The 20708-nt window shown below is 45.2% G+C and overlaps 1 long non-coding RNA gene across 1 annotated transcript in view; it reads right to left on the bottom strand.

The window, feature by feature from the left end:
• The window catches only part of LOC135975932 (uncharacterized), a 76110-nt gene extending 56523 nt beyond the window's left edge, over window positions 1–19587 (bottom strand). The window contains exon 1 of the long non-coding RNA XR_010593147.1: window positions 19286–19587. This is a non-coding gene — a long non-coding RNA (uncharacterized LOC135975932). The remainder of the gene's footprint in view (window positions 1–19285) is intronic.
• Between the last annotated feature and the right edge of the window lie 1121 nt (window positions 19588–20708).

Genomic DNA, 20708 nt, shown 5'->3' with positions numbered 1-20708 from the left:
GGGCCAGAGAAGCAGCCCAGGGAGCTGAAGGCAGACAGCAGCAGCCGTGCTGAAGCCAAGTGGAGCTGGAGCTGGGGCTGGAGCAGTCCGGAGCTGGGTGCGGTGAGCAGCTGAGGAGAGTGAGGGGGACCCTGGGCAGCAGGCCCAGCGCAGGGAGATGCCTCAGCCAAGAGGCTCTGCAGGCCAGACTTGGAGGGGGATCATAACCCCGATCGGGCAGGGGCGATGCTGGAAAAAAGGATCCTGCCACCTAGAGCCTGAGAGCGTGTGGCCACCGCCAGAGCAAGTGTCCGACCCACAGCGTCTCTGCAGCACAGCCAGGGCCTGAGAAGGAGCCTGGGACCTACAAGGAACAGACTGCGAACTGCCCTGACATTCCAGAGACACTGTTTGTGATGTTCCCTGCCACAGAGTGGGGTGATGTGTTTTCCTTTAACCTCTCCCATTTTTCCTTATTCTTTTTTAAAATTAATTGTTAATTAAACAACTTGTATTTGCTTTAAATTGTATGAAATGATCAGTGTGTTGCCAGCACAGAGTGCCCGAGGCAAAGCAACAGCGGGGTTCGTTGCCCGGTGTGCTTCGTGCCAATAAACACACCAGGGGGTGAAGCAACCAAAGTTTATTTGGGATCCCAAAGCGGTGCTAGGAGACAGGCACATCTCAGATCAAGCACACTAACAGGAACAGTTTTTCTTCTGTTTTGCATACATTTTGCAGTTAAGCCTCACCCCCCCCCCCTTTCCCCTCTAGCCCTCCCTTTCTCCCCACCCATTCCTTCCTCTACCCCTCCCGTCCCTGGTAATAGTTACTAAGCAAATAACGATTACATTTAAGCAGTTAAGTCATTCTTGGCAGCTATAAGCCTAGCTTGTTAGTAACTTCTTTAAACCGTTATCTTGTCCTTTTTCCCTTCAGCCAGAAACGTGCAGGCCTCATTATTACCGCTTGAGCAGGAGGTTGCACACAGATAACTGGTTGCTTACATATTCCAATTGCACCTGGCTTTTGAGGTTGATTAGAGTTTAAACATGGAAGGATAGAGTTTGGTTCACTTAGGCCTAGTGCAGGAAGGCTTCATTGACACTTAGTGGCCTTCCACCCTCCCGAGTTACCTAGGGTGAGGCCTAGTGACGTCAACAAGTGGGTCAGGGAGGTGCCCAGTGCAGAGAGAGTACCCCGGAGTGGGGACACCTTAGCCCCTGTCCTGGGTGACCACAGCAGGGTTGGGGGTCGAGCCCCCCAGGAATCCTGGACCCAGCCTTGTTGGGGTTACGAGGACTCTGCCAGACAGGAGAGTGGAAGGGGAGTCCTCAAGGGCAGGGAGGCCTCTGGGTAAAGGAAGTGGGAGCAAGGACTCAGATCCTTTCGCTAGCCCACTTCACTGGGGTAGTGCAGAAGCCAGGAAAGTTCCCCACAATAGCGGGACCATTTCCCTGCTTACACAAACAAAACAAAACACACACCTCCCTATGGACAAGGGAGGGATTTAAGTTCCCAGACCTACAAAATTACTGTTGTGCTTTTATCATGACACAGTTGTCAAACTGTTTCCAGCATGCTACTACCTCCCCACCTGGGTGAAAGTTGACTGTGTACTAAACACCGGATTCCCACTGTGGGTTTTGTCTGTGTTTGGACAATGCCTACCACAGTGGGCTCTGCTTGGCTCTTCTTGTTGTTCAATAGAGAACAATAAGGTGCTTACAGTGGTGACTGCACAAAGGGTGTGGACTGTTCTAGCTACGAGGTACCAGCTTCATCCTCTCCTTCCTGCAGAGGTGCCTACGTGGGGCAACCCGGACTTCCACATTGGGGGGAAAAACTATAATTTTGAAGAATTTGCTGAGCAAGGACATCATATGGGTCTCCTAATTAGTCAGTGATGAGAGCTTTGTCCCTTTTATGCTAAAGCAGTGCTCCAACCTGCCACCCTCAGCAGAATGGCATTACCTACAACTAAGACATTTACTAACATATCCATTTGTCCCAGACTTACTAGGATTGTCAGAGGCCTCAAACTACTGAGAACTTGATAAATGCTTCATAAACTCCCCAGACCTCAGGCCGCTATGTATGCTTATTAATAAAGAAAAACTCAGTTAGACTAGAGTACTTTGTGAAAGCATGGGAAGGGGATTTATCAAAGCCCTTAAAAGTATTCGCATGGCAGAGCATATTGCACAATGTTACAAACGCTTCTGTGGCTCTCTGGCTATGCTACATACAACAAGAGATTTTATTCAAAATATACTGGATGTCGTAAAGGTTGCACAAGATGAAGGCCTTTTCCTCGGTTTGTTGGTACTGTTCTACAGAAAATGGGACCCATGCATATGCTATGGAACTGTCCAATGATCAGGCAGCTGTGAAAAAGAGAGAGACAGAGTTAAAATTGCACTTGACGTCAGCAGCCAAACCTCTGCTGAAAATTATATCCTAGGATACTTACCTGGTAAACTGGATTTAACTCCTCCACAAAAACTTTGGTTCTTGAGGGCTGCAATGATCACCAAGTTCATTTTACAAAGATAAAGGAGTAGGCTTATGCCCAGAGTAGTGCAGTGGCATTCAGACCTGTCTGAGTCAGCAGCCAATGAAAGAATAGCTTCTCACGCTAGAGATCAGTTATATGAAGTTTGGATCCTGTTTCTAGGTATGTTTCGATAAAAAAAAAAACTAAAAACCTTTGAGACTGTTAGAAGAATGCCAGACCTCCATTTCACTTAACCCCCTCCCCCTCTAGTCCCTTCTTTATGTATATCTTCTCTTCTTTTATTATTGTAACCCCTGTCAAAGGGCATGCCTGCCCTGTAGCACCAGCTGCTGGCCAAGGATGGCTCTGTTGAGGCTTGGCCCCTCCAGAAATTCACCCAGGCCAGATATTCAAAATATTACCCCTTCTGGGATCCAGTTTATTTATCCCTGCACAAAATCTTGAAAAAAAACCAACTCAGATTTACAAAGTCTTCATCCCAATTTCAGATTGGCCCAGCTCCCCACTTGAGGGTCAGAGTTTTAACACTAGTGACTCTTCTGCTCCAGTTCCAATCTGGATACAGCCCTTCTTCCCTGAGGGTCTGTCTTCCTGCTCTTCCAACACCTCTTGCCTGGAATTTGGCCTTCTCCACAGGCCTTCCCTGCTGGTGCCTTCCCCCTGCTGACTCAGTGCCCCATAGGAGCCTTCCTAGACCCTGCAGTGTTTGTAGGCATCTGCCAACCAGCTGCATCTGCTTCCCCCTTCATAAGGCCCAGGTACCTTCCCTTAAGCCCTAGTGGGCAGTGGGTAATCAGTCAGGTGCACTGAACCTCACTCCCTCTTAAAGGGGCCAGTCACCCTGTTGACACTCCCACACTGATGTGCTATGTTTATGTAATATCATCTTTTTATGGACTATTTCTTTATAAAAATCAGTACAAAATTAATCACAAAGAAAATGGAATGCATCTGTGGCCTATACCTAGCTGCATTCATGGTTTTAATACGCTAATAAGAAGTTTGGGGCTAGGAATTAAGTACTTACATGCTTAATAAATTAAAATCCAATTTGTGTTCCAAATCACTTAGAACCAAACCTGTACCCCACCTGTGTTTCACCTGTATAGCGCTCCTGTACAGGGATGGGATTTAATATTGGGATAGAGTTGATGCATCCTGTGACTTTTCTGTAGTCATCTCAGTAACTGTATGGTCATAATGTGATTAGCAATGAAAGTCCCAAAAATTGTTATAGCAGCTGCCTTTCAAAAAAAAAGCTTGTAGTAGAAAAAGAAATAATCAAGGATACATGATTTTGATCATCTCATCCACGTGTACTCTACTGCACTTAATTTAATTTCTGTTTGGAGACACACTCAGGATCTTTCCATAGACTATCAATTACGTTGCTTTCATTATGTTTTTCACAGGGCTGCCAGCAAAAATTACCCTGAAAGTCACCTGACTCTCAGTCTTGCTCTAATCTATACCTCCTCTTGGTATGTGCTCTTTGGTCGCTGAATCACAGAGTGGGATATCGTAAATGCTGATATCACTAAAGAGAAGGCCAACCTTTTCCACCAGAATGCAGCCAACTGAGTTGAGGGCACACAGCACCTTGCAAGATCAAGCTCTTTTGCAGAAGGACCAGAGGTCTGTTTTGTTATATAATAATGAAGTCCTTTGTGGCCACAGATCTGTTACAGAAGCACATGTGCCATTGTAGATAGATGATGTCCTTCTGTGTTTGAAGAGTTTGGAAGGCATGTATTTTGGTTTTGCCTGTCATTTATTTAGTCTATTTGCTGGTTAAATAATAAACTATATGATATGTGCACTCAAATTTGGTTTGAAATTTCTGAGTTCTTGAGTTACTACTTGGATATCTCTAGAACACGGGAACTCTTATTATGCAATTTCTGTTGGATGTATTGTTAACGGTATCCTTTTATCTTAGATTAAAATATTTTGTCTGGTTTGAGTATCAGAGTAGATAAGAGGAAAACAATATAATTATATATCGTATAATGAGAAAATAAACAAAACTATTAGGTGAACTACACAAATAATAGTTGTTTCTTTTGTTTGTTATTTTGTTAATTATGGCACTTAAAATTGGACTACAGGCAAAACTGGAACAATTAGCCACATGCCCTCTAAGCAGAAAAAATATAAGTGAGAGTGTCCTCAGATTTTATTTTTTCCAGATTCAGGGAAGGGAAGCTTACAAATATTAAGGCTGTATCTCATTCTTTCATAGAAAGAGGTTGATCTATTATTTTTTGTACATTACTAAAGTGAATTGTTAGCAACTCCAAGGGTCAACAAAGAATTCAAGACTTTTTCCTTTGCATTGTATTGGCCATCTGAATTTGTGATACTATTACAGTGTTCTGTTATATGATGAAATGTTACCATGGTTGCGGGATGGGAGAGTGAGAATGATAAAAATAATATCACATAAATGATTAGCCATTTGGAGTTTACACTATGAGGAAAGGAAGTTTTATACTTGTCTTCTTAAGGGCCTTATACTGATTTAATTGTACACCCCAAGCTTGAAATGAAATTAATGAAAGTTGCAATGTGCAAAGAATGACTTATGGATGACTGTCCTAAAAAATACGCTTTATATTGCAATCAAGGGTTTGTCTGCACGGGAACGTTATACAACTATAAGCTAAGATCTGAATTTAAACTGAGATATATAACTGCCCATGCTGACGCTCTTAGTCCATGATTGTTGGTTTATCTTATGTTACTTTGGAGCTGTTTAAGCTACCCCTCCCTGAATCACTCTGAATAAGAGTGCCTACAGGAGTTATACTGGTATAACTATATCAATTTAAATATACCTGTATAATTTTACCAGTATAATTGGTAAACCTACCCCATGTAGACAAGTCCTGGAAGATGTTGGCCAACAGGTTAATAAATTAAAAGATGGATTTGAACTTAATTTTTCTCGGGTCTTTACTCAGGGTTAATATAAATACTCAGGGTTTTATAAATCACTCTGTGCTTCTCTAGATTTCTTTGATACAGAATTACAAAAGCCTTGAATGTAGAGCTGTTATTTTCACTTAAACTGTTTATAGTCTACCAGTAAAATTACCTAGTGAGGTGTGTTAATTGTATGAATTTTGCTGAGTAGAAAAATATATGTATTTTTAGTACAGTTATTTATTAAAGGTTGGAGTTTCATGTTCCATTCAAACTGGGAAAATTACATTATTTCCCAGGCGTACAATTTTTTAGTTTCTGAAAGCAAAAAATAAAGGGCTATCTTAAACTTTTGGCTTCTGTTTTCAGCAGCTGCTGCTATAATTACCCCCCGTTTCCCATGCTTACATTTTCCCAGGTGCCGAAACACTGCCATGGCTGTGCAAAAATGTTTTCAATCATGCACGTGATTTTAGAGGCTGTGCTGAGGACCCTTTCAACATTCATCGCTCACTGTATTAATTAATTTACTTCTGAATACATGATCAAAAGGAAATATGTGGAGGAATTAGGTGCTAAGTGAGTACACTAGTGAGAGAATGGGGTTTAGGGAGCTCACCGTCCACAGCATCTGGACAGGATTTCAAATTAGTGTTCTATTCATCAAGTGGGAGGGAGACTGGCTACCAGGCTGGTCTGCACACCACAGCTTCAAGGCAATGCAGTCTGCTTAGGAGGTGTACGGTCACCTGAAGTGTGTGCTGATACCTGCAGCACATGATAGGAAAGGTAGCACACTGCTCCACTGGGATGTGATCCAATGCCCATTGAAATCAGTGGGATTTCTTTCCATTGACTTCAATGAGTTTTGGATCAGAACCCTATAAAGGAGCAGTAGTGTGCAACTCATAGCATGGGTGCAGCTTCATCTCTGGCCTGTACCAGCAAGATAGGTCTTGGAAATAACCTCTAGTTGGCATCATTTTGCTCCCCACCTGCAACACTGCTCCTATCAGTGAGAGTTAACTTTGATCTAAATCCTGATGGCTATTAATGGCATGTAATAGAAGGTGTCAAATAAAAATGAATACAGCTTAAAACTTTGGACAGAGCTTTTCACCCCATCTAGAGTATACAGCATACATGTGGACATGCTAAACATTTCATCCCAAACTCCAAAGCTAATGGAAAGCACATGCTGTGGCTTTGCCAAATTAACATAGCAGATCAACCTAGTTTTGTATGTGAGTATTTTATTATTCCCTGTTTTTTTGCTGTGTCTTGGCTTTGACTGTAGACAGAATGATACACAGACTAGTGCAAAGAAGAGTAATGAGTTTAGTTCTGGCCTTGGACAGAAAATCAAATCCTCATGGAATGGAAGTCCTTTTTGTTAGGACAAATAGTATGTTTTCTTCTGCTGCTGCTCTTTGGGACTCAACTCTGTGATTGCTTTTTATATCTAGCTTCATGTGCTAACATGAAGAGGCCAAATCCAGAAATACTTGCTCAGGCAAAACTCTCCCTGAAATCAATGGGAGTTTTGACTGAATAAGGAATGAGTAAAGACTTCAGGATTTGGTTCATAATGCTCAAGGAGAGAGCCTCACTCTTATCTCTGGCCTCTTTATGCTGTTTAAAAGGGCAGAAGCAGCATAAAAGGGCCCTAAAAGCTCCATAACTAAAAGGATTCTTCTGGTGCACACATTTTGGAAGACAGATGCAAGGCTGCCTTCTGATGACCCCTTTGCAAGCCTCAGCAGAGGACATGTTGGGGGTGGGACTGGAGGTGGATGGGGGTATGTTAAGAATGGGGCTGCAGCACAGAGTGCTGCCGCAGTTCTGGGAAGTGCTGCCCAGGGACACAGGTCTCCAGAGCTCCCTAAATTATGCAGCACAGACTCTCGCCCTATGAATTATAAAACAAGTAACGTTCATCTGTGAACGATGTTGCTTGGCCAGTCCTAGAGATATATGGGCCTGATTCTCACTTACACCTTTACACTGTCAGTATAAAGGAGCCAAAGCACTAGTATAAGCAACATTAGTGTAACTGAGAATTCAGGCCAAAGGACTTCAGACTACAGCATAACAATAAGAGCTGTCTCACATTGCCCCACTAGTATAAAGCTCCAGCTATTGGAGTCATGAGATTATGTGGCACTCACTTTATTTTAAATGAAAACTGAAAGTTTCTGGACCTCATGGTTGTAGACAAAAACCTGAAAATGTGAATCCTAAGGACTCAAAATCCAGAAGGCAAATAAATCTCATGATTTGTCAGGTTTGAGTCAAGATTTTTGAAAGCTTGAGATTGGCAATACTTCTCAACCCTGACCTAGAGGTGAGTGTGTTGTTCAATCTTTATGTTCTCCTTGATCTGTCTGTTGAGGATGCCAATTAATGTCAATAGTGGCGATAGTTTTGTAATTGGGACACCTCTCCAATAGGAACTACAATGAGACCTCCAACTCTTTTAATGTATTATAGGTAAGGCTACATTTTAGTCATGGATATTTTTAGTAAAAGTCATGGACAAGTCATGGGCAGTAAACAAAAATTCACAGGCCATGACCTGTCCATGACTTGTACTATATATCTCTGACTAAATCTTGGGGTAGGGTGGCGCAGGGGTGCCGCGGGTGCTGGGCAGGGGAGGCCCGGGACTCCCGCTGCTGCTCCAGAGGTGATCCTGGCAATTACAAAGCCTGACTTTAGTACTGGGCAAACTGGTTGAAACTATAGTCAAGAACAAAATTGTCAGACGCATAGATGAATATAATTCGTTGGGGAAGAATCAACATTGTTTTTGTAAAGGGAAATCATGCCTCACCAATCTACTAGAATTCTTTGAGGGGGGTCAACAAGCATGTGGACAAGGGCGATCCAGTGGATATAGTGTACTTAGATTTTCAGAAAGCTTTTGACAAGGTCCCTCACCAAAGGCTCTTAAGCAAAGTAAGCTGTCATGGGATAAGAGGGAAGGTCCTCTCATGGATTGGTAACTGATTAAAAGATAGGAAATAAAGGGTAGGGATAAATGGTCAGTTTTCAGAATGGAGAGAGGCAAATTGTGGTGTCCCCCAGGGGTCTGTACTGGGACCAATCCTATTCAACATATTCATAAATGATCTGGAAAAAGGGGTAAACAGTGAAATGGAAAAATTTGCAGATGATACAAAACTACTCAAGATAGTTAAGTCCCAGGCAGACTGCGAAGAGCTCCAAAAGGATCACTCAAAACTGGGTGACTGGGCAACAAAATGGCAGATGAAATTCAATGTTGATAAATGCAAAGTAATGCACATTGGAAAACATAATCCCAAGTATACAAATAAAATGACGGGGTCTACATTAGCTGTTACCACTCAAGAAAGAGATCTTGGAGTCATAGTGGAAAGTTCTCTGAAAATATACTCTCAATGTGCAGTGGTAATCAAAAAAGTGAACAGAATGTTGGGAATCATTAAGAAAGGTATAGATAATAAGATAGAAAATATCATATTGCCTCTATATAAGTCCATGGTTTGCCCACATCTTGAATACTGCATGCAGATGTGGTCGCCCCATCTCAAAAAAGATATATTGGAATTGGAAAAGGTTCAGAAAAGGGCAACAAAAATGATTAGGGGTATGGAATGGCTTCCGTATGAGGAGAGATTAATAAGACTGGGACTTTTCAGCTTGAAAAAGAGACAACTAAAGGGGGATATGATTGAATATAAAATCATGACTGGTGTGGAGAAAGTAAATAAGGAAGTGTTATTTACTCCTCATAACACAAGAACTAGGGCCCACCAAATGAAATTAATAGGCAGCAGGTTTAAAACAAACAAAAGGAAGTATTTTTTTCACACAACGCAGTCAGTCTGTGGAACTCTTTGCCAGAGAATGTTGTAAAGGCCAAGACTATAACAGGGTTCAAAAAAAGAACTAGATAAGTTCATGGAGGATAGGTCCATCAATAGCTATTAGCCAAGATGGGCAGGAATGGTGTCCCTAGCCTTTGTTTGCCAGAAACTGGGAATGGGCAACAGGGAATGGATCATTTGATGATTACCTGTTCTGTTCATTCCCTCTGGGGCACCTGACATTAGCCACTGTCAGAAGGCAGAATACTGGGCTAGATGGACCTTTTGGTCTGATCCAGTATGGCCGCTCTTATGTTCTTATGTCCTGAGATGCACAGGCTGCCACAGCTTTAGTCATGGACAGGTCACTATACATGTTAAATTTTAAGCAATATATTCTGGGAAGATTTGTACTTCATGTATTTACTCTTGGAATGATTCTTCTCTCTGCATCTTGGAGTGATTTAACCAGTCTTTGAAATCTATGTCAAGAGTGAGAATTAGCTCATTATACCTAAGTGAATTTTTTTAATACACTGGAATGAGAATCTGTAATGCATTAAAGCCTCTTACACTTATCTAAAGAAGACCTCTTCGTTTCAGATCTTCAGCATTTAGGACCTGATCCAAAGGCCATTGAAGTCAGTAGCAAGATTTGACTTCAGTGGGCTTTGAATTAGGTCGTTATTTTGCAAAATACTTTATATATGTAAATTGAGTGCTCTACATTTTGTTGAAATAGAATGCATACACAGACCAAGTGTGCATTCTATCTGCTTGTATATAGTTCTAACATAAATCTTTGAAGAAAGGAGGGATTGTTCAGTGGCTAAAGCACTAGGCTGAGACTTGAGTTCAAGTCTGCTGTACTATAGACTCCCTGTGTGATCTTGGGCAAATCACTCCACTGCCTCAGTTCCCTATCTGTAGACTAGATACATTAAAAAAATTGTGGTACACTCAGGTGCTACAATAATGGGGGCCAGATAAGTTCCTTAGATGAGATATATTAAATCAATATACAAATGTATACTCTGTATACAGTATGACACAATTTTAGGGCCTGATCCTACTTATTTGTGTAACCCCCAAGGAGATTACATAGATTCCTGGAGCTCTGTCTGCCGGCAGCTCAGGGAGGAGGAGCCAAGGCAAACTCAGAGTCTGCCCAGCAACCAATAGGGAGTGAGATGCCCCTCCCAGAGAGTTCAGGAGAGGGGAGAAGCCATTTTGGAGAGGCTGGAGCCAGCCAGGGCAAGGGCAGGACTGGTTGTGTGGGGAGCTAGTGAGTCCCAGGCCTGCAAGCAGGGTTTCCCTTGAGAACTGACCTCTAGGAACCTGACAGCTGATCCCTCACCTGGGTTTTCTTTCCCCACGGATGAGTCCCAATTGGTAGCGTTTGCTGAGAAATTTCCCCAGCCAGGCTGGGTTCACCTCCAGCCCCCTAGGTGAGACTAGTCACCACATGGTCAGCTCTGCTAGTCCAGGGAAGCTGCTTGCTGAGTGTGTGACTGGAGGCTGGGCTAGGAGGCTACAATTTGGATGTTAGGGTAGTTGTATAATCTACACCTTTGTTGGGGTCCACTAGGCATAGCTACCAGGTAACTCGGGAGAGTGGAAGGCCACAAGTGCCGATGAAGCTCTTTTGCTCTGGGTCTGTGAACCACAGTGACTCCATCTTGGGAACTCTCACCTACTTCTATGCTAACTGCTTACATGCTCTGAAGTAGGCTGAAGCAGAAATGTAATGTCAGCTTTCTAGCAGATGGCTGCAGTTTCACTCACACTAGCAGAAATAATAGAGGTAAGAAGCGGGGTAGTTAGTTTGCAGGCATCTAACTCAAGGTCGCAAAGACTGGGAAAGTTTTCTCACAAGCTTATGTAGAGCTTATTGTAACAGTTGTCTGGAAGGGAGGGGTAAGGGGGACAGCCAGACAAAGAGATGTATGTAAACAGTTTGGAGTATAAAAGGTAAAATTTGTTTGTATTTGTGGCACTTGATTTGAGACATGCTGGTCTCCTAGTGCCATTTCAGAGCTCTGAAATAAACTTGGCTTGCTTTCTCCCCTCGGTGTCTTTACTGGTGCCAAGCACACCGGGCGACGGACCATTGTTGTCCCCTCGAGCCCCCAGGGCAGGCAACAGTTTTGGCGTCCCTGGGTGGGCTCGAGGCTGAAATTTAGCCTTGCCCGGATCCCTCCTGGTGGCCGACGGATTACAGCAACGACCGACGCCCAGCGCGCACCGGTGACTTCATCGGGGGCCTCGGCGGAGACGTGGTTTGCTCGACCCCGGAGGGCACAACGGTGCAACGCACACAGACAGTGGAGAAGCAGCTGCGGGCGACGGTGGGGAACCGGTCCCGTTGATAGGGCGACGGTGACGGTGCAGAACAAGACCCTTGGATAAGGTAGGAACAGTCCAGTGGGGACTTGTCTGTTGTGACCTGGGGACGCCCAGAGTCTCCCTTGGTATGGGGCAGGGACAGAGTACAGCCGGCAGGGTACAGTGTACACCTTTAGAATGCATTCTGGTGAACTGGAAGGTGTTTGGATCTGATCAGTTGATTAAAAGTAAATTGAAAAGGTTCTGTACAGTTGATTGGCCTCAGTACCAGCTAGAGTGCCAAGAAAGGTGGCCACCGGAAGGATCACTTAATTACAACACGATCCTTCAATTGCTTTTGTTTTGTCAGAGAACCGGTAAATGGAATGAACATCTCTATGCGTATACGTTTATGGTGTTAAGAAATAGGACTGATATTTTGCTCAAGTGCCATTTGACTCCGACAGGCTCGGTAGTAACGGCTGCTAAACCCCAGAACCCTCCCACTGTTGTAATGCCAGAATCGGTGTCCCCTTCGGCTCCTCCACCCCCACAGGCTTCAGAGAGTACCCCCCCCCCCCCCGTGGGATTGTATCCGTTGATTACTGAGAGTGTGGTAGCCCGTCCAGGAACTCAGGAACGGCCAGTTCAGATAGTATCTGTCTACTCGCATGTACCTTTTAACCCTGTACATCTAGCTGCTTTTAAGGCAGAGGCAGGAGAATTCTCAACGAATCCAAGCAAGTTCATTTCTATCTTTGAAGGATGTCTAGCTAGTCATAAGCCTGACTGGGATGATTGTAATATACTTATGAGAACCCTGTTGTCTGAAGTGGAGTGGAATCAGTTTATAGCTAAGGCTAAGGATGAAGACAGAGAAGGCATTTAAGGTTTAAAGGGAAAGCTATTGGACACCAGAAGTTGTACAGAGTGGAATCCTCAGAAGTGAGTGTGCTCGTCCTGGTTTGTTGCTTCAAAGCTCTGTACAGAAGTTATGTTACTGGAAAGGTGTATGATGGCAATGAGTATGTGTTAATGGTTGGAGAAGAGGTGTATGAGTGAAGAGTGGAAGGTTCCTTTGGAAGTTAGAAGAAGCCGAGAAAGGGAGAAGGAAAGAGAACAGAATGAGTTAACTGAGAGGAAAATACAGCTAGCAGGCCATCCAAGGACATTGTTCACAGCCAAGACTTGGCTGACAACCAAGAGAAAGGGGGGCCTGAATGTGCCCAAGCAACTGTGAGATCTGCAAAATACTGCAAGGCATAAGGAAGACAAACGAAGGGTTAAAAAGCAGCTTTGTTGGACAGTATTGGCTCAAGGATTTAAAAATTCCCCCACTCTGTTTGGACAGGCTTTGGCCAGAGACTTGGAGGAGTGGGATAATTCAGACAGAGCCCTCCTGCTGCAATATGTAGATGACTTGTTAATTGCTGCTGTGGGTCTAATCCCTTATCTCAGAGCTACTGTGAGTCTCCTAAACTTTATTGGACTGCGAGGATACAGGGTATCTCAAGGCAAAGCCCAAATTGCTCTTTCAGAGGTTCAATATCTGGGATTTCACATCAGGCAGGGAGAGAGACAGCTCTCAAACGAAAGGAAGGAGGCTATCTGCCAAGTTCCCATCCCCAGCAACCGTAAACGGCTTAGGGCATTCCTGGGCATGGCAGGTTTTTGCAGAATATGGATTCCAGAGTTTGGACTGTGGGCTAAACCTCTGTATGAATGTGTTAAGGGAGCGGATCATGACCCCTTTCACTGGTCCCCAGAAGCGGACAGGGCATTTAAAATCTTGAAAAGGAAGCTAATGGAAGCTCCAGCCCTGGGTTTGCCCGATATATCTAAGCCGTTCCAACTGTATGTGCATGAACGAAAAGGGGTAGCTTTGGGAATGCTTACCCAGCTATTTAGGTGCCTGGAAACGTCCTGTGGCATACTTTTCTAAACAACTGGATCAAGTTTCAAAGGGATGGCCAGCCTGTTTGAGGGCGGTCGCAGCTACTGCTCTAGTGCTTGGGGAAGCTGAAAAGCTGACACTGGGAGGAACTGTGCAAGTGTATGTTCCCCATATGGTCCGAGCCTTGCTGGACACTAAGGGTGGTCTTTGGCTCACACAGGCTCAGGTTGCTCGGTACCAGGCGAAGCTGTTAGAGAATCCTGAAGTCACCCTGCAGACCTGTCCCTCCCTTAATCCAGCTACACTGCTACCAGAGACAGAAAAGCAGGAACATGACTGTTTAGAAATCATAGATGTTCAGTATTCTAGCCGCCCAGATATAAAAGATCAGCCACTCCCAAATGCTGACTTGGAATGGTATACGGATGGCAGTAGTGCCGTTGTAGATGGGCAAAGGAGGGCTGGTTATGCTATTGTGTCTCTTCATGATACCGTGGAAGCTGAGAGTTTACCGGCAGGAACATCTGCCCAGCTTGCTGAACTAGTGGCCCTGACTCGTGCACTCGAGCTGGCAAAAGACAAACGGGTTAATATCTTTACTGACTCAAAGTATGCTTTTGGGGTATTGCATGCTCACGCTGGTTTGTGGAAGCAAAGGGGGATGCTAACAGCCCAAGGCTCCCCGGTCAAGCATGGGTCTCAAATTCTCCGGCTGTTAGAAGCAGTACAACTCCCCTCAGCAGTAGCAGTGGTGCATTGCAAAGCCCATCAAAGGGAAGATCAAGATGTAACCAAGGGTAATGCCAGAGCAGACAGGGAAGCTAAACGAGCTGCTACCCTGAAATCAGCAACTGAGGAGAATGCCCAAATGCATGCCCTCATCCCATCAGTGGGTGAGCTTGCAGCCCCTCAGTACTCCCAAGAGGACAGAAACCTGGCTGACAGTCTCGGTCTCCAGGAAAAAGAGGGATGGCTTTATTCCACAGAGGGAAAAATCCTCCTGCCCAAGGGCTTGCTTCGACCAGTGTTGCAGAAACTGCATCAAACCACACACGCAGGCAGAGAGGCTCTTACCCAGCTCATGAATAAATATTTTCTAACCTCCGGACTTAAACCCCTAGCATCAAAGGTACAAGCTGAATGTTTAATCTGCCAAAAGAATAACCCTCGACCAGGAGTAGCAGTGCCACCAGCCACCCTGGAACCTACCCCAGGCCCAGGATTAGTGTGGCAAATAGACTTTACTGAGTTTCCCAGAACCCAAGGGTACAGGTACCTTCTCGTCTTAGTGGATCGATTCAGCGGATGGCCTGAGGCCTTCCCATGTCGCAACAACACTGCCAAGACAGTGGCTCTTAAGTTTGTCAAGGAGATCATTCCTCGCTTCGGCCTTCCTCAGTGGATGGAATCTGATAATGGAACACACTTCACATCTCAAATTGTTCAAAAGATATCAAGTGCTCTGCAAATCCCCTGGAAGCTCCACACACCCTGGCGACCACAAGTCAGTGGAGTAGTGGAACGCACAAATCAGACACTCAAGCGACATCTCTCAAAGGTCTGTCAGGAGGCCTCTCTTAAGTGGCCTGATGCCTTGCCCCTTGTGTTACTTCGCATTCGTGCTCTCCCTAAGGGTAGGATAGGGCTTAGTCCCTTCGAGATTATGTTTGGAAGAGCATGGCCTATGAATGGTACCCCTGTTCTGGCAGGGGAATGGGAAATGGGGTGTGGTTTCTTGTCTCAGTACATGTGCTCTCTGTCTGCTGTTCTTTCTTCTCTTCACAGGTATACCAAAGATTCACAACCTCTTCTGCTGGATACTCCGGTCCACTCCCTGCAGCCTGGTGACTCCGTTCTCGTGCGAACCTGGAAGGACGAGCCTCTCCAAGAGAAGTGGAAGGGACCCCACACAGTCCTGCTTGTCACCCATACAGCGGCAAAGGTCGAAGGACACAAGAACTGGATTCATCACTCTCGACTGAAAGCAGTGCCCACTCCTAAACAGTGGACTGTCCAGTCTGCGGAGAAGACTGCTAACGACGATTTGGGACTTAAGCTGTTATTCAAAAGACAGTAAGGGTCGCTGGGAATGCGTTGTGATCTTTCTGAACAGTCACAGCATACTCCCCGCGAGAACCCTGAGCATTGGTTTTATTTTCTCACAGAAGGCCGACCTGGCCTATGTATTTGGTCTTGTTATTTTTTGACTTGTTTAGTGTCAACAATTCTTCTTATCTTCTGGGCATTTGGGTTGTTGTAATTGTATGTGCCCTTATTGGAGAAGAGTGTTGTACCTATGTCCCAGAGTTTTCACAGGACATTAACAAGCACATCTTGTCAGCTGAACGGGCCTTTAACCAGTGGAAGGCCCAGGAAGGAGAACCCACTATTTTGGATTCCCTTTGGGGTTGGATACCTGGTTTAGGAGAACTAGGGGATATAGGGGGAAACATTGTTCGCATTTTGCTCACAGGTGTTGTGGTATGTTTTGTTCTTGTTCTTTTGCTCATTTGCTGTAAAGTGCTCATACGTAAGATTTGTACCTCCCATACCCCAGAAGTTCCCTTATACCCTCTCATTGATAATCCTGATTGCATGGAGCTTAATCGCATTTTGTCTTTAGAGTATGAGAAAACTCTGACAAAGGTTTGTTGAGTGTTCTCAAAGGAGGGATTGTTGGGGTCCACTAGGCATAGCTACCAGGTAACTCGGGAGAGTGGAAGGCCACAAGTGCCGATGAAGCTCTTTTGCTCTGGGTCTGTGAACCACAGTGACTCCATCTTGGGAACTCTCACCTACTTCTATGCTAACTGCTTACATGCTCTGAAGTAGGCTGAAGCAGAAATGTAATGTCAGCTTTCTAGCAGATGGCTGCAGTTTCACTCACACTAGCAGAAATAATAGAGATAAGAAGCGGGGTAGTTAGTTTGCAGGCATCTAACTCAAGGTCGCAAAGACTGGGAAAGTTTTCTCACAAGCTTATGTAGAGCTTATTGTAACAGTTGTCTGGAATATACCCACTGAATGGGAAGTTATTAGCCAGTGGGGGCCTACTCATATGGGTAAGGGCAGCAAGATTAGACTCTTATTTTGTATAATGCCTTTCATACAAACTGTACCCCCAAACACTTCACAGAGTTAAATATACCCACAGAGTTATAAGAATAGAAGGAGAGTGTGATGGGGCATCCACCCCGCACTGGCCTGTAAGGAGTATTTGCTGCATCAAGTTTTAATGGGCAATTCAGATGGTTTGGTTCATTTTGCTTAAATGATAGTGCCATCTAGTGTAGTACTAGCATAAAATAATCCAGCACTGTTACCAAATCCATTCTCCTTGATCTCATGTTCCACCTAAGGACCTTTCTACACTACACTTACAATTAAATCAAGCCAAGCATTTACTTTCAGACAAAGCGTACTGAGTCATGTAGGTACCCTGGACAATGCCTGTCATGCAGGGCAAATAACTACAAAGATTAGGCAATAAGAAGAATCTTTTAAAAAATGTGAATGCCATGAAAAGCATCATATTGAGAGCCTGTGATGGGGTGCATGAGCTCCACACTGGTGAACTATGGGTTAATGAGCAGCTTTGGGTCCAGAAGGCCCTGTCCAGTCACCCCTGCTGGGCATGCTCACATTGGAGGCTGAGCTCAAAAGGGAGCAGCTCAGGGTAGTGGAGCAGTTGTGTGCTGCAAGCTTCTGCAGAGAAACTGCCAGGTCTCCACATGGTTGGGACCAGGTCCCACTGCCCAGCAGCCACAGGCCCTTCACCCCTGGGGGCCAGGACTGACAGGCTGTGACTGATAGAGGAAAACCCTCCAGAGCATGAACAGAGAGGACTCCAGGGGGAATCCAAATGCAGTCCAGTGGCGCCAGTGGAGGATCTGAAGCCAGGGTAGGAAATGGCCCAGGGAGCAGGCATGGGGGCAGCCACCCACCTGGCTGCACAGTTAAACTATTACTCACATGGTCCAGGGTCAGAACCCGGTAGAACAGGGAGGGCCTGGGTTCCCCTACCCCAACCATCGACTCCTACCACTGGGTGGTGTTGCCTGGTTCAGACTTCAATCCCCTGACAGAGCCTTAAATTAAAGTGCCTCATCTATCTATGGGACAGGCACTGCTCATGTATCCTTGACCTCTTTGCTCACAGGTGCCAGCTGTGAGACAGACATCCATCCATCTGCTAGAAAACTGACCGAAATCACCAACTCTATTAACATAGGTGACCAAACAGACATCAGATGGTAACAATTTATAGACATTGCCAATCTAGCCTTGATTAGAACTGTAAATCTGGAGGTGAAAGGCCCTGGAAAACCATTACTTATCCCCTGAGTCATAGAGTCCCCTAGTTATAAATAAAAACTGAGCAAAATGATAAAATAATAAAGATCATAATATAAATATGACATTTCTACTTAAATAAAATTTCCTCTGGGATAGTTCTGCATTCATATGTCTTAAGTAGCTAGACAGTGCCAATATTATAATTTTGATCAGAGTATGTTTCAAAGGGTTACTAAGGATAGTTTTAAGGGAAACTATCCTTAATTTCTTTCATTTGGAGAAAGGAAACCTCTTTACTGTTAATAAAATACACTTTATTTTGCTTTGTTATTTGCTTTAGTTATTTTATATGGCAATGTTTTTTAATAAATGGCAATGTCTGTGGTGCCTTGGATGATAACATACATAGAGTCCCTTATGTATAGTATTACATAAGGTACCTTATCCAGGTTTTGTTGACAGAATGGCTGGAATTGGGCCAACAACATTGGTTTAAACATGCTTGTTGACCGAACTTCTCTCTGTTTGGTGTGGGCAGGGCATGCTAGAACTGTGCTAGAAAAATGGTGCTAGAGACTGTGGGTAGTTTTATGCCCGTATGCTAGATCAGTGGTGCAAACAAGTACATTTCAGCACTCATCTTCTCCTGGCTTGCCCCTTTACCACAAGTAAAAAGTGACAAGAAGATTCAGGACGCTGACTAAACATGTTCTGAGTGTGATAGGAGAGACAGACTGAGGGAGAGGTCCTCCCCATCACTTACCTTTTACCTTTAAAAAGCAAAGCACTGTAAAGGGGCCCTAAACGCCCTGGTTCCAGCATGGGGAGGATTCCCCTGGTGTAGGCACTGTGGAGATATCCATAAGGCTGCCCTCTAAGGATCCCCTTGCAAGGTCTGGCATAGAAAGCATATCAGGGTTGGGGCTTGGGGCATGAACCTGAGTGGGGCCTTGGCACCCAGTGCTGTGGAGATTCTGGGAAGCTCTGTAGCCCAAAGAACACCCAGGAGGCTGCTGTAACTTACACAGGCCCCTGGGGCTAAGTTAGATCTGGGGCCTCTGCAGCTTCCAGAGCAGCCCAAGCACAAGAGTGTACAAAAGTGATCTTAAGTCAGCATAAGCCCCTGTAGTAAGAGGGCGTGGTCACCCTTCGGGCCTGATGGGGAGGAATCACCGCCCAACCACTGGTGAGCGCAGCCAGGCCCGCCCTGCTGGAAGCAGATGCGTGTGTAAGGATTTATTTTTCTCTAGGCTGATCTGATCAGAAGATCTCGGGGAGCCTTACAATTTATCCTCCGATGAGTCCCCCTTTTTAGCCCATCTATAAGAGCTGACTCCAATGAACTCCACACACACACAAATATAAAATAAACACCACCACTTTATTTGCTAAGGGGAAAGGAAGGAAGGGAAAGGGGAATGGATTAATGATTCTGGAGATTCGGGATAACACAAAGGCACACACACATGCACTCTATAATACAAAATGTTATTCTACCTTTACAGACGTCAGCGATGAAGAGGCTGCAGAATCCAGATGACCGAAGCCAGCGATGAACACTGACCGTGGATGACAGATGAAATAGAGAGGTACGTATCCCTATCTTAACTCCCACCTTAACCCGCTTTGCGTCGTCCTGGGTGCACGATTGAGCTAACTAATCGGACTAGGTTCATGTGTGGAAGTTTGCTTTCCCAAAATAACAAACAACCAACAACCCCAACTTAATTAATAAGTAACTAATGCAGGTCAATAGTCAGTGCCAAGATTGTACCGCACTACGAGAGAGAGCTGGACACTTGAACCTCTGACAACTCAAAAGTTCAAGAGCCCCCTGGCTCCTCCCCTCATCTGTCTTTATAGGAAGCTGTTGCCGGGCTAGGTCAGATTCCCGTTCTTCCTATTTTCCCGCCCTTTTTTTGGTATAGAGGAACAAGAACCCAACACAAAATGGAGGCTACCTTGTTCTTTCACTAGACCAAGATGGCCTTTGATTTACAGAACTTATTTTAACTATATTTACATTAATAATTTGGCAAGATTAAACTGGAACTAACAGGTGCAACAGGAAGTATAAAAGGCAGGCCCTGCAGCTCAGTTGGGTTGGAGCTGCTGAAGGAGGCAGACGCCTCTAGCCTGCTGCTGGGGCTTGTTCCCAAGAGGGATTTCTGCAGCACCGAGGACCCAAAGCATAGGTGCTGGAACTTGGATTGCAGTGGTTTCCATTGTATACAGGGTTTACAGTTTGGTTTAATGGCTCTCAGCACCACTTCTATACACATTGTTCCAGCACCCCTGACCCAAAGGGATTGCCAGAGCTGCCAGCCAACAAGGGCACCAAGGAGCTGCTGGGAATGCTGCTGTGTACCCCAGGGAGATGGTGGATACCCATGACGTGAAGGTACCCAGTGAGGGGATCATAGGAAGTAGCCTGGGGACACCAGACAATAGCCCGGTGTTGTGGACAGAATACTGGTTAGTGTGTTGTGGTGAGATCCCCGCTGACCGAGTGGCAGAGCCCTCCACCACAGTTAGGGCCTGGACTGGGACCCAGTGGAATAGGGTGAGCCCAAGTACCCCTGCCATCAAGCCCATGCTTGGGGTGGCAGCTCCCCACTTTAGGCCAAGAGGCCTGCATTTGTCTGCCGTCTACCTGAGTTAGGACATTAGGCGAGAGACTGTTTGGTGCTTAGGGTTGCCAGATCTCCAGTTTTTACCAGAACTCCTGGTCAAAAAGGGACCCTGGTGGCTCTGGTCAGCACCACTAACTGGGCTATTAAAAGTCCGGTTGACGTTGCAGCGGGGCTAAGGCAGAATCCCTGCCTGCTGTGGCTCCGCGCGGCTCCTGGAAGCAGCGGCAGGTCCCCTCTCTGGTTCCTACAGGTAGGGACAGCCAGGGGGCTCCACACGCAGACCCCAC

Source organism: Chrysemys picta, chromosome 1, assembly GCF_011386835.1.
Source record: "Chrysemys picta bellii isolate R12L10 chromosome 1, ASM1138683v2, whole genome shotgun sequence".
Lineage (NCBI taxonomy): Eukaryota > Metazoa > Chordata > Testudines > Emydidae > Chrysemys > Chrysemys picta.
Note: the sequence above shows the minus strand (reverse complement) of the source record. Positions and strands in the feature narration are given on the sequence as shown.